Here is a 14439-nt window from a genome sequence, read left to right on the forward strand (position 1 = left end):
CAAGTAGCATTTTTGTCGAAAAATATCCACTTTTATCAAATTAGAAGCGAGCTCTGCTGTTGTTGAGCCAATAACAAATGGACGCCTATCATCCATTATGATATTGGCGGGTCCTGTGTAAAAAAATATTCAGCCTACCGGATAATATCGCTGGTTTTACGTGTAGTAAAACGTAGGATAGAACACTATAGCGCCACTGCACCCAATTTGCTTGTCTACATTGAACCATGAACAATAGAATTTTCTTATTATTAAGATGTATAGTAGTGCAATGTAATATGTACGTAGCATACCGTGCATGTATATCTACTCGAGACGTTGAAACAAATTTTTAGTAAAGATGTAACCTCTGCCGGTCTGTAAGGAACAGGGTGCTCACATGTTAGAGGGTCAACTTCGTAAGATTTCTTAGGATGCCTTTACAAGTTGAAGTACCAAATGTTTATTGCGTGCAGATACCACACATTGAAGTTATATAGAAAAAAAAATGTATTGTGCTTTATGTTAGTCAGCTTTATTGCTATTCATCGTATATCCGTTGTTAGTTTAGATTAGTTTGTCTATAGAATAAACTTCCATCAAAGTATCGAATGCGGCTTTGTCACCGCATTGCCAGTATCATCAGCCACACTCAGACACGACAAATGCTTTGGCCCAAGAACGAATTTTAACGAGTTGTTCCACAGTGTAGGCCCCGGGTACAAATAACGCGTTTTTACAAAACTGTTCAATAAAAAGCAGAAGTTTATAACGGCGGATAACAGGTTGAAAACTGATAGTTATATGAAAGTTAAGTTTCGTTTTTGCCATTGGATCAGCTTTCCGCTATGATTTACGCGACGACTACAAATTTGCTTGCCTGCGAACCGAACATACGTGCCCTTGCCGCTTGCGTTGGGCAAAAACCCAGAAATTTGTATGTTTTTGCCTAACAATAGGACATCGTAACGTGTAATAGTACTTGAGCTAATGGTGATCGACCACTTTGTTAAATTCAACCGGATACTCATTCGATCGTAGAGTTATATGACTGGTTCTGCTGTCGAATATGATACAGGCAAACGTATATTTTGTTTGTGGTTTCTGTTGTTTCTTTTTTGCTCGATTTGTACATATTCGTTTTGTTTTGTTAAGCCACAATTTATTAATACGAAGGGGACAGGAATAACACTACGCGCCCTGGATATATAGAATTATGGCTTGAAATCTCTTAGGGCATCATGCGAAATGCTTGGTACCGTGTTTACAGACAGGTGGACACCATATTTGTTTTTAACATATTGCGCTTTATTGATTAACCACCAGGTTCGATTTTCACGCTTTTTGTCTTTGTGGAAAAGGAGAGCGCGAAAATAACAATTATAGCAGTTCTGACGTAGCCGACCAGCATGTCTAGTATGTACGGCCCCAATGTAGTCGTGTACGCATCTATTCTTCTACACTATTATAATAGGGTAATAATAGTAAAATTATAATGTTACACAAGGAAGACAGAATAAAGATCGAGCTTTCTAGGATCAAGCAAAACTAGCATGATGAAACCACGAGCAGCGTAAAGGTACGAACTATAATTTTTCGCGAATAAGTTCTTTTTTTACTACGTTGTTTTCATCATTGAAAAAGAGCGCGTGATTCTAATGCAAAAAAAAAAAACAAGATTTGTTTAATTTGTTGTAGGCGCCTTCAAGAACACTGAACATACAGACAGAGAGTTAACGTGCAAATGTATATGCACGATATCTGTTTCCGTTATACAGTATATCGTACAGATATATTTGCATGTAATGTTCGGTTACAGATAGACAGGGTAGATTGGTTACAGAGAGCTGGAGCTTGGAGAACTTGGTTTATGTTGAATTTGCTTTGGTATAACTGCTGATTAGTTATTATATCTCCGGGTCGGGCAGCCGATAGGGTGTGCTTTTATTAGGTAACATTGCCTGAATAATGAACTCGCTGTTAGATTATAATAAATAATAATATACTGCGGTATATCACAAGCTCAATTGTTGTTGTCGGGACAGATTGGTACAATTACGTTGATCGCGTTCCGTTCGTTTGCAATAGGGGTTTAAGATAGTTTCGCTGCCAAAGCAAATCAATGCGCAACATTTACCTTCTTTTCACTGGAAGATGCATATGAAAAATTAAGCGCGTGTCGAACTTGAGTCTGAATATAGGCCGAGCTATATATCGATGTATATATAGCTAGGTCGAGGGAGATACCTAGGAAGGTTATATAGTTATATAATGTATTATATATAATATGATAATAATTTAACAAAAAAAAAGAATATGCGATTTCTATTTTTAATGCAGTTTGCTTGGCAGAAAGCCTAGCGCACTGGTGCACCGTACGGAACGATTCTCATTGGCAGAAGCAGTGAAAATAAGGGCAAAACAGGTTTTGAATGCAATACCTGTGTCACGGATACTCTCGCAGATGTACGTAGATGCTCGTATATTATTTATCATATTGAGAGGTGGCTTTTAAATGTTTTTTTTTTTTTAGATTTTCGCTCAAATGTCCTACTATTTTCGCTGGCAGGACAGAATCCCGATAGTGGCAACTGTTGCGTTCGATAGGAAAATTTGACGGAAGCATTTCTAGAGACGTCATCATCTGAAACGCCTGAACATACAAGCATCGGTATACGCGTTAAACATACAGACAATGATCTTTGTCAAATTGAGTTCACCTACTAAAGCTAAGCAGTATTTCAGAACGCTGACTAGATAATTGTATGAAGATGCGACATGTATTTCAAATTACTTGTTGCATCGCATTAAGAGATATAAAGCATAGGTATTTCCAAATATTTGCCTAATCAAGCTATCCATTTTTAGATCTCTCCCTGTGTCCGGCCACAGACAATTTGATCCGAATTATTACTCTGTCTACTGCCATATATGTGTGGTAAACTATGGCGCCGCCACAGGTGTTGTTTGTTTGTTTTTGTCTGATTGACGTGCATTGTTCCGTGAACTATCCTTGGCATCGTCGTCTTCTTCAGTGAATAGCAAACGGATACTTCACACAGGATCGAGCGCGATCACCGTATATGAAACAATATCGATGATTGAACCAGTAGTTCGGTGCAATAGTGAAACGAAGTCTGGCAGACTGATGAGCGACAAACATCTAGCTGGGCAGTAAAATTGTATGACGATGGTCGGAACAAGATGAATTTGCTCCGTCATTTGCACTCAGCGGGTCTTACTAAGTGTGATGTGATCCCTAAAATCGCTACTTTCCGAAATCCTCATTTTATCGCCGGCCCCTTGCCCCTGAAACTTATGCCAGCAACGTAAGACACTGTGGTAGGATAGCACGTGTAGCGGGATAGCGAACTGATAAATCAGGACCACTCGGAATCATTAACAGACAGGCAAGATTATGTGTATTTAGACGCATGTGTGGAAATTGACGATGCTACCAGTGCAGTAATTACGATATTTACAGCCTTGGAGCTGATCATTTGTTGCGGCGTTCATGTGTATTGACGGGATATACCTAATGTGCTGGCTCAATCAGTCAAGATGTCGTCATAGGTCGCTGTTTCTACATGGCACGATGTCTTATGCTCCCGATTTATTAACGCGCTTTCCATTCAGCTGCCTTCAACACACAAACACATTCAGACCTCAATTGTATATTGGATGGTGACAGACCTAAAAAACCAGCGTCTGCTCAGTGTTTTGCGCCGAATCAACTTGCATTTCACTTTTGTTTGGCAGAGATCCTAGCTAAAGTCTATTGTTCGCCGCGATTTCCTGCGCGAGCTAAGTGGTGATTGCAAGCGCTGCCACCATGTCAATCCGCTGTTACCGCCAGTATTGATGGCAGATATGGGCATGGCTCGTTCGTACCGTCTTGTTTTGAATGGTGCTTAGCTTTCTCTTTCGCTAGAAGTCCGAACCAGGGCATATTACCAAATACATATGAAGACGTCGGATCCATCCGCAACAAGCAAGTCCCCCACCCTACGACTCCTCTTTACTCCGTCCTTTTCTTCGCTGATTTGACAACCAGGTAAAGCCCTTTTGGCCTGTCCCGACTACCTCGCCAACCAACTGCCGACTAGTCCAGCAAGAGACAAGTGCCTGTTAGTCCGGGGTCGCCGTGCTGGTCACCGTGGGCCATTCAGACGACGTCCGTCGGTTATGGTTTCACGGGACGAAAGCAGTCATTTGGGCTCTGTAGACTGGTTTGATTGCCATTTCTTGCTGCTTGCTCTTCCGGGTCTTGTATCTCGTCATGAAATTCGTGTTATCTTCATCAAGCGCTAACATTTCAGGACATCGGCGGGCAATCAGCCACCGGGACGTGGTCCGAATTCAGCCAATGGCCAGCACCAGCAACAAAACCTGTTGTCTGCCGCTGCTGATTGCGCGACGGTATGGCGGGTGCTTACATGACCAAGCTAAGTTATCCAATGGCGCTTAGTGATCGTTCATCTCCTGGCCTTTGCCAGCGAATTGAAGGCAACTGTGTTTGGGTGCGATGCGATGCGATGCGCTGCGCTGCTACGACACGTGCGAAAGTAGCTCGGGGCCGAATGGCTAGCTTCTTGACTGTAACCATCAGAGGCAGTTCACTAAGCAATCGTCTATGCCCAGATATACTGAATCTATGTACTTACGGCGAACCGACTACGGCGTTTTAGCGCGAAAATTTGAGCTTCGAACATTCCCATCTTTTGTACAACAGATTGCTGTGTGAGCTCAAAGCTCATCATTAACGTGGATCTTGACGTCGTTTAACTTCGACTGTAGTCTACTAGATCGCTTTTATGGCTAGCTAAGTACTCACTGTATAGTCGGCGAAGGGGCCGTTACCCTATGCTCGCTGTCGACATATTAGACCAAATCGGTTAGTTATCGGGGATCAGATTATTATCGATCTGTGTATGCATGACATTGACATGATGTAAGAGTTAAATATTCGACATGATTGATTGAAACTCACTGAAAACGAATGTATTGCGGGGTAAGTGTAGGTATAAATATTTAGAAAAGGCAACGCGGTCATGAACCTGCATTTTCATACAAATGGTATTACAAAACAGTTACCAATGCTTCTTATCAGCTGGCTACCCCTTACATTAAATAACTGTTTGAACTTATCTTACGCTGGCATGATAACGTTAAGAGACATTCTTGTCAATCTGTATGTAAAAAACAAGCTTAACGAGCATTGAGCATGTGACATATTCCAGCATATTTGTCTAAGGCCAGGCAAAGGCAATTCGATATTTAGGATTGGATTACGTTGATTCTTTGATTATCTAAACTATAGCGTTGGATTTAAACAACGTATTCCGTAAGAGTTTTGAACTAGCCGTCAGGTCCACGATCGCATGTTTCTGCGAGCCTAGAAACAATAGACGAGGCCAACTGTATTCACATTTACCTTAAATTTTCGGTTACAAGCAAATTACTCGGTGCATTTTTTGGATTGGGCATCGTAAACCTCTTTTCCGGGCAACATAACAACTCACTTGCCGAAAGGTAGCTATGATCCAAATTGTGTTAAGCTTCGACATGCTATCCGATCACGACTTCTACTCACCTTGCATAGCGTTGTACCCCTTTGGGCTACGGCCACCTATAACTTTGTATTGTAGTCACAAAATCAAATTATCTATGAAAATTCGTTTAGCTGTTGCATCAATGTTTCATGCTTTTACAGCACTTCGTCACCGCTATATTTAGTGAATGAATTTAGAAGAATCTGTAAACAATAAGCCCAATTGACCAAAGAGTTGATTGTTTAAATAATGTAACTCCGGTAACGTACGCATCGTTTGACGTGACCAGTGACTCGCGAGTACGGACGTGACTCGCAAGGAAGAGAAACCTAAGGTCGTTTTGACGTCATGTCTCGAACGACGTAGTCCCCCATTATTATCCGAACGATCAACATCGGAAGATGCTGAGCCGACTCCGCGAATAACGGATGTCGACGACAATTTCTCACGTCGGGCAGACTTCAAGCTGAATATCAATCATGCCGAAAAGCTGGCCAGTAGGCATCTCGAAACGTCATAGAAACTCACACACGAGCAGAAATTGACCCCTGAGGACATTCAGCGATTTGAGCGTATCGACGACAACCGCCAAGTTTACATGAATCTAGACGTTCGAAGGTTGCACAGCCTTAGTCGTGAATATGAGGAAAAGGAAGCGCACAGTCATCACGAAAATTTTAAGGCGAGGGTGGCAAAGTCAGAAGCTATGCTCAAACGGTATCTCGAAAACGATGCCGGAGAGACAACGCTGTCAGACCAAATTATCGGCCAAGCAATGGCTGTGGTCGATAAAGAGGGCAAGCCTCAAGTGAGTGGAACCGGCAAAGAATCGGGTAAGAATAGTGGAAGTGCCAATGCTGAGGACCTCGGCCCAAAGAAAAACGCAGCAGCTACAGTGACCGTGCAGGTTGCCATAGGAAAATCTCAACCAGGCTCGGATGTGCAACTTGTAAATACCTGCGGCGTATGCTGCTCCGCGGCTCCTACAGAGGGTTATGTATCGAGTGGGACGGTACCTGATGGCGCAGTTTACGAGAAGCTATTTCAACATATTGAAAACGCCGAGAAGGATTTGAAGTTAAAACTGGAATGTCTCAAGGTAAACGGTGATCGAAGCTTGCACGAAGTATGTCCGGATATCCGGGATGTACTTGAGAAGCACGTAGAAGACCTAAAAACGCTAAGGCAGAAACCTTCTTCCTGTGTGAATCCTATTAACCAGCTGTCGACTCGGGCACGAAGTCCAAGTGAACTTCGGTTAGAAAATCTATTGTTGAAAAACTGTCTGGCATTGTTATGTCGAGATTCGCCAAGCAAAGAACGTGATTTAAACCGACGTCTTCGCAAAATTAAAGAGTCTCTAGAAGAACGAGACCCCGATCGAGTTGAACAACACAGTGAGACTGCAAGGACGAGCAAAGACATTGGCCAAAAAGGACAACCAAGCAGCGGGGAGCTGCCTACAGGAAAGTCAAGCCGATTCCAACATAGAAAATCTACAAAGCCAGGTATAGAACAGTGTTCACCAAGTCCCGTTGTTGAAACAACACGAAAAAAGCCTGCTTCAAATAAAGGTCTGCCTTGTGGCAAGGAAGCTAAACAGCCTGTTGATGAGAAGGGTTCGCCGACCCCAACGGCAAAGTCAACACGGTGGAGGCTGTTTGCTGATAAAGGCCAAATTCATGAAAAGCCTGGCAGTGAAAAAGGTTCTCCCAGCCCTTCGACCAAGTCGAAACTACGCAAGCTTTTTGGTAATAAAGATCAGCCTCATGAGAAAATAACTAGAAAGTCTGCTCGTATAGCAGGGTCTCCAAGTCCTTCCTCAAATATAAAAAAGCGGAGGCTAATTGGAGATAAAAGCCCGCTTCAAGAGAATGGTGATAGGCCTAGTAAGGCGAAACAACCTTCAAGTCCTCCCCCCAAATCTAAACAATGGAAACCATCTTGGGACAAAGGCCAAATTAGTGAGCAAACAAATAAGCAACCTAAGAGTAAAAGGGGTTCTCCAAAATCAAAGTCAAAATCAAAACCATGGAAGCTGTTCGCGGATAAAGGTTTACCCCGTAATAAAATCGTTGAAAAGCCTAGTCAAGGAAAATATTCTCCAGGTGGTCAAGCGTATTCAAAGCAAAAAACCGTCCCAAGCGGTAAATCGTCACAGAAACTTTCGAAAGAAACAAAGCCTGATTCTCGCAAGTCAGCACTTTCAGGATTGGAGCTGAAACAAGATGAACGAGCAGAATCACCGCAACAAGATGCTGCAACATGCTTGGATCGGAAATCTCGGCAGCCTTATGGTCTTTCAGAAATTTCACCAGGCATTGAGCAGAAATCTATCCAGCCAGCAGACGGTTTCAAGGCAACGCCGGGATCTCCCGCAAAGTCAGACTATCTATCTAATATCTGTAAAGCTTCTCTAGTAGGCTCAGAGAAACCAAAACAAAAGGTGGATTCGCGCCAGGAGATTCTCGATCCTAAACGAAAAAGTTTAAAAACGTTTTCAATAAAGACTGGGAAGGCAAAAGCGTCTAAAGACGTTTCTAGAAAATCAAAACTTGTCGCTAGTTCTCGTAAAGTCTCTAACAGAAGCGATATGGCTAAATCCCCCCAAAGCCTTTTAAAAAAATCTCGACAGCCTGGAGTCTTAATTGACAAGCGGCCTATGGCAAATATCGAAAAATTAGAAATGCAGATAGATTCAAGTGGACTTTTACCAAAAATCTCACAAAAGCTACCACAACAGAATGACTTTAACGTAGTTTCGCCGGGATATTCCGAAAAAGCAGCCAAACGCAGCGAACCTCAAAAGCCTTTCGCAGGACCTTCACAGGCAAAGCCATCCCGACGCAGCAGCTCTCAAGCAGTTTCTCCCGGATGTATAGAGATAGTGAGAAAACAACATAGAGACTCTTTTCCCAAACAGTCGCCTCATCGCAATGAGCCCCGTATGCCCGAAAATATTGTAAGAGTCTCATCAGGAGCTCCAGAACCCCTAAGAAGTTCCACGGGGATTCTAGAAAGCGGACCATCGACGAGCGGAGACGCGCAACTAAGTATTTCTTCGGACAATGTTCTAGGAGAAGTAGAAAAAGGCATGGCATCACGGAGGATATCGTCAGGAATCTCGACAACACCCAAATATAGCAACACTTCGCACAAGCTATCACCAGAAAGAGCAAGAAAACAGCAGGAAGTCCGTCGAGATTCCCCACAAAATCTAGCTAACCTAAAGCGGCCTGGAGGTATAGTACAGAAGGAGTCTTCTGTCAAAAACGACAAGCCGGTGGGCAAGGCGGACAAGCCGCTAGAAAACAAACCATTGCGAGAAGGTAAAGCTGCCCAGAGAACAAGTGTAGCAGAGACGCCATCACCTAAAATGATGCGGCCTCTCGATAATGCTTCGGCTGCTAAACAGCGACGCCCCGAGGAGCCGCTACGCGAAAGAAAAGATCGTGGAGAGAAACCGTCTCTGGAAAAATGCGAACCTGACAAACCATACCCAGCGAAGGGTCAATTGCCTGCAGACAAAATACATCCGATCGATACCCAAACACTTCAAAGCGACAGAACGTTCGATACGCTCACATCACTTGATCCTGCTTTGGGTGGAAATACCCGGCACTTCGATGCTATCCTTGTGGCTGGTCGCCCACGACCGCCTTGTCTAGATCCCTTACGAAGAGGTTCGTCAGCTATGGCGTGTTCACCTTCGGAAGCGATCAAGATTAGGGACGTCGTCGCCCCTTTACCAAATGGTAGTATAACGACGGATGTTGCTCTGGCAAATCGAAGTCTAACCGACGCAGGCGCGAACAAAGTGCGAGGCTCAGGTAGCAATACCGATACGGAGGCAACTTTCGTAGCGCTAGGTAAAACGGAGTTTGACACAGAAGATTACACAACCGATATCGATGCCGCGCAAAACTGTCATAGTCGTCCAAAGACTGGTGACATTCAGGGGCTACGTATAACTTATGAGGACTTATGTAAGAAGAAGCTTAAGCCGAGAACACAGACGCCCGAAAAAAAGGGCATTTTAATACCCTCGCGACAAACTGTGAGTTCATCAAAAGGCCGACAACCAGCGCAAAAATTTCAGGATAACTCCCACTTCGGAGGTCTGCATGTCGGGAGCCCCAGCTCAAACGATTACACGCGAAGCGTTCAAAAGACCGCCGACCTACAGCCTATTATCAAAGCACCCGATGGCCTGGTAATACCCGAAAGGGAGATACCCAGATTAACCAAAGATAAGCGTAGCAGAAATGACAAGCCAGCATTTTGGCGAAGGTCTAAGGGCTCATCAAAGTCAAAAAGCCAAACATTGAGTAAGGAAGCTGGAAAGAATCTGAAGGATCCGAATGCTGGAATACACCGAAAAACTACGAGTTTGTCGGGGATTCCGGCTAATCTGTTGAGAAATAAGGGTCTTATTAGCCCCTCAAAGAGCCGAAAACCGACAAAACAAAATAAGAATGGGCTTGCAAGTGCCGATGCCCACTCGTTACGACACGCTACAGTAGGACAGTCAAAGAGTCACAGCTTCGAGGGCCCTCCATATGATCCCACGCAGAATCTTCCGAAAACCACCGGCCTTCAACCAATGATTACAGCCGAAAAGGAGATACTCGTGTCAAATCCAAAACAGGCTAAACCTTCAAAAACTCTTGAGCGAACCAGCCCATCCAAGATTCTTTCCAAGATTCCAACGCCCACCAGCCTGTCGAAAAGCCGGAAACCTACACGAAGAAACAAAGATGAATTCGGGTGGGGAATGTCAAAGCATCCCAGCTCCGAAGATCAAACAAGGCCTCGTAATGAGGATCGCAGAACTCTTGACTTCGCCAAGCCTGTTTCCGGACAAGCTCCAGACTTACGAATGAAAAATGGACAAAACCAATCAGCACAACTTAAAACCTTCAAGCCCCCCACAGTCACGTCACCACACGCGAAATTGGGCCAAAATGACCCTCAAGCACTTGACAGATCTACAAAATCAAACGCTTTACATAACCAGATGTGGCTTGACAAAACCTTTGAATTGGACAAGCCCGACCAGGATCAAGACAAGGGTCTCAAAACATCTTTTAAAGAGGCAGAAACTTTGAATATTGGCGGGCACCTGGTCATGCGTGAAACAGAAGTCAAACTTAGCGGACCAAAGAAGAAAGTATCGGAACTTCGTGCAATGATGATGTGCTGGTCGACATTTGATCACCAGAACTGGAAGGTGTGGAATGACGGAGCTTCTGATACGCTCTCCTATAAAGTTTAATTTCAAAATCTAATATTAAAATAATTTAAAATTTCAATACTTTATGGTTTGCATCTTGCTCACTGTGCTTCTTTTCTGGTGTAACGAGGATTTGCTCGAAAGTAACATACTGGGTATCCTCGTACGTATTCTTTCGAAGATTTATTTTCGAAGGTTTTGTCTATTACGAGATCTCAATCCCGTCGTCTTTGCCTGTAGCGGGCAAAAAAAGCAGAAATTTCTAACGCACGTATTTAATGACTCGTCCAATGTTGTTAGATTCTCTCTATCAATACAGCTTCCAACACTATAGCTCGAACTGACTTGGAAGTTGCGGCATGGCAAACAGAATCCATGTTTTTAAGCTTGAGAACAGCCATATAATGGTTTTGATAGATGACGAGAGTACTATAGGAGTAATGTTTAGCTAGCTATGTGGCGTAACTGCGTCCTGCTTAGGATGTCTGTGTCTCGAACTTACCATGTTTTTGCTGTTCGCATATAATCTCAGCTATACAAACAGAAGGCTGATACACATAACTGTGGCTGTGATAAACAGCGTCGTTACCGTGGTTACCGTAGCCAGCGTGAAGACGCATTCGGGCCGTTAGCCCTTGGGTCAAACGTAGAGTACCATACTTGCTTCTTTAGCATCACTTTAGCCAGACTTTATTTGGCTATTTCAGTAATTTCCTGCAGTTTCTGAAAGACAAACTGTTTACCGTCGTAAATATAGACATTTTGCGCGTATGTGTAAAAGTCACAGCGATTCATAACAATTTTTGGTTCAAATCTAATTTATTTATATTGACTAATTCTATGGTGTATACACTGGTGGCATTTGTTAAGGACATTGCGCATATTTTTTCATTAGTTTTTAGCTAATAATACTGCCAATCGTGTATATTTCCGTTTGGCCGTCGGTTCAAGTCATCATTTGCCATCGATGGACCACTAGCTGCTTGACCGTGAACATGTGCAAGCTAGCACTACGATCATCCGCATCGACCTTTTCGACATGAAGAGCCATGCGCTATTCCTGATACGGGTCAGCCTTCACCCATAGTTACTATATGGTCGATCGCGATTTCAGCGACGATTGGCTGAATGATGACTTGCTGAGTCCCTATTCGGGTCTTGTGTATCGCCAGCTGTTATGACTTTCAACTGAGTCAAGGGCTCTTTCACCAGAGCTTGACTGTTGCGCGAAAACCACGTTGTTTGTATCTACCGTTAGCCTAAGCTACTCTTCCTCTATTGAACAGCCAAAACTCCCCTTTGTGTTCTGATCTCGTCATACTACAGCGGGCCTGTACATTTCAACTGTCCTTCTTTATAGCAATAGCGTTGTCACCACATACTATTGGTTAATTTTTTTGCTAGTACTTTTTTCAACAACTTGAATTCTATAATGCTAGATCGGTTAGCAGTGATTTGTATCCGCTCGCTGCTTATCGCTGGCAGACTGACCCACATCTCTTCCATGCGGCATCATTTCAATTCATCCCCTCGCTAGCATTGTCGATTGAACGACGCTGAAATTTTATTGAAACAAAAGTGTAGCCCTCGCCCTCGCGCATGCGTCCAGTCTGTTTCCTCTGTGTGCATTGTGTGTGTATTTCGTACAATAACAATTGTAAGCAACGGAGAAATACGGCAAACAGTGAGCGCTGTAACGGTGAATGATATCCCTCTTCTTCTGCTGTGTTTCACTATGTGTTTTTCTTTCTTGTAGTAAACGCACAGCACGCGCCGTCCCCACACTTCGCGCGGTCTATATTACAGCAGACGTGTTATTAGTTGCTTGAACTTCACGGCAACCGTTCGACACGACGAAGTGTATAATTTTTTTTTCTTCATTTTAAAAGTGGGAGGGAACAAGGAGCTGGATGGAATTGTAAACCGCTATGTCGAGGATCGTCAGTTTTACTTTTGTTACCAGCCGTCGTTATATACACATATATGCACTGTATATTTTTTTCGTTTTTTTTTTCGGTGCTCTTCTATTTTCAGGCTGTACGGTCGAAACAAAAACAGTGTGTGCGTGTGTATGTATATGTAGCACGCTGCGACGGATTTTTCCGCGGAGTGAAGCCATTGGACGAACCGCTTGCTAAATAAAAGTTGTGGGGCAGGCCAACCCCCTCCAGTCCCTGACCGCCCGGCGTTAAACAGTAATTGTTGGTTCAGTATTTTGCCTAAAAACAATTTATTTGCCTTGATTTGTTGATAAGAGCGACAGCAATTCTATTAGAGTTTAGCACAGCAGTAACAATGGACAATTCACTTCATTGCAGTAGGGCAACGGAGAGGTCGACCTTCATTTTTCACCTCGGTGCTATTATAATACGACGCTGTTAGTGTGATGTGTCCATATCCCGACGGACGGATAGGCCGAAAGTGGATAGGACAATGGCGAAATATGTAGAAGAATTTTAAAGTGGGGTTAAGGTATTATGTTGAGGTTACGACGCATCGTACGCTGTAGTATAGTTGCCACAACATTGTTGCCATTGTTGTACGAAGAATTAGATAAAAGCGACAGTTCACGTTCCCGAATACTTTTCTGTATTACACAGGCGAAACGCGTTTTTTGTTGTATTAAAAGTATCGAAAAAGTTGTAAACAGGGTAGCTTTAGAATAAGAATAGTAGTAGCAAGAAACAAACAGACCGTCAAAAAAGTGACAATCAAACACTTGGCTTTTCAGTGTATATTCAAGAATTCAATATAACTGTAAGTTGATGATGAAGTCGTACGCATAAAATTCCAGGGAAACTTCTGCATGGTACAAATGCTCGCTCTAGATAAAAGTAGATCGTTCTAGGTTATGTCTTCTCGTACAAGGAACTATGAATGATTTTCTTAATGCTTCTTATAACTTTGTTATGAAAGTTGAGTACAGGGCCATTTCTGATAATTTCGGAACTTCGATGCAGAAGTTAGCGGTTGGTTTCAGAAATAGATGATCTGTTACCAATTTGATCGACACCTTACACATTTTCGAAAAAGTCGAAAGAATGTAAGCCCGGTGATTAGTTCCTTGCAGACTTTGTGTTTTGTTACATCCTGTACATCTGCTAAATATATTCATATCTGCTTATTTGAGGCAGTCTCGAATGTACCAGGATCGACTTACTCATGCTTCCAGCTTGAAATATAGACAATATGTTTATCGCTTATATCTCAGTTACGTTTTCAATATAATCTGAAAGCAATTTAGACCCCGAATTAAAGTCTTCACAAAAGCTTATGGCACATTTTTGTTGTTCTATGCAGAAGTACTATCCCAATATTTGGGTGCGGTTAAGGAATATTTTTTCAAAATCTTTTTATTACTATTGATAGTATATATTGTTATTGGTTTAAAAGCCATGCATACAATTGAAACATAATGTGTCTGCACGTTTCGCTGTCGTGTTAATGACTCCGATCTTCATTTTGGCTTGCGTGGCATGACCTAGAATTTTTTTTTGGACGATTCCAAATTTCCTGGACGTCTGACGTCCACATTATATATAGATATCAAACGCATGACAATATGATACTGTGAAACAGTCACCGTAAGGCACGTAGAAGCTGTAGTTAAGGTATGCTGAGGACGTTTGTAAGTGACGGTATTCTACGTGCAGAATTATCGATTTTTCTTTGCAT

At 42.9% G+C, this 14439-nt stretch overlaps 1 protein-coding gene across 2 annotated transcripts in view; it reads left to right on the forward strand.

The window, feature by feature from the left end:
• The window catches only part of LOC111244041 (very long chain fatty acid elongase 7-like), a 42012-nt gene that overhangs the window by 21743 nt on the left and 5830 nt on the right, over nucleotides 1-14439 (forward strand). The gene's annotated exons all lie outside the window — the stretch shown is intronic.

This window comes from Varroa destructor, unplaced genomic scaffold, assembly GCF_002443255.2.
Source record: "Varroa destructor unplaced genomic scaffold, Vdes_3.0 BEIS01000002.1, whole genome shotgun sequence".
NCBI lineage: Eukaryota > Metazoa > Arthropoda > Arachnida > Mesostigmata > Varroidae > Varroa > Varroa destructor.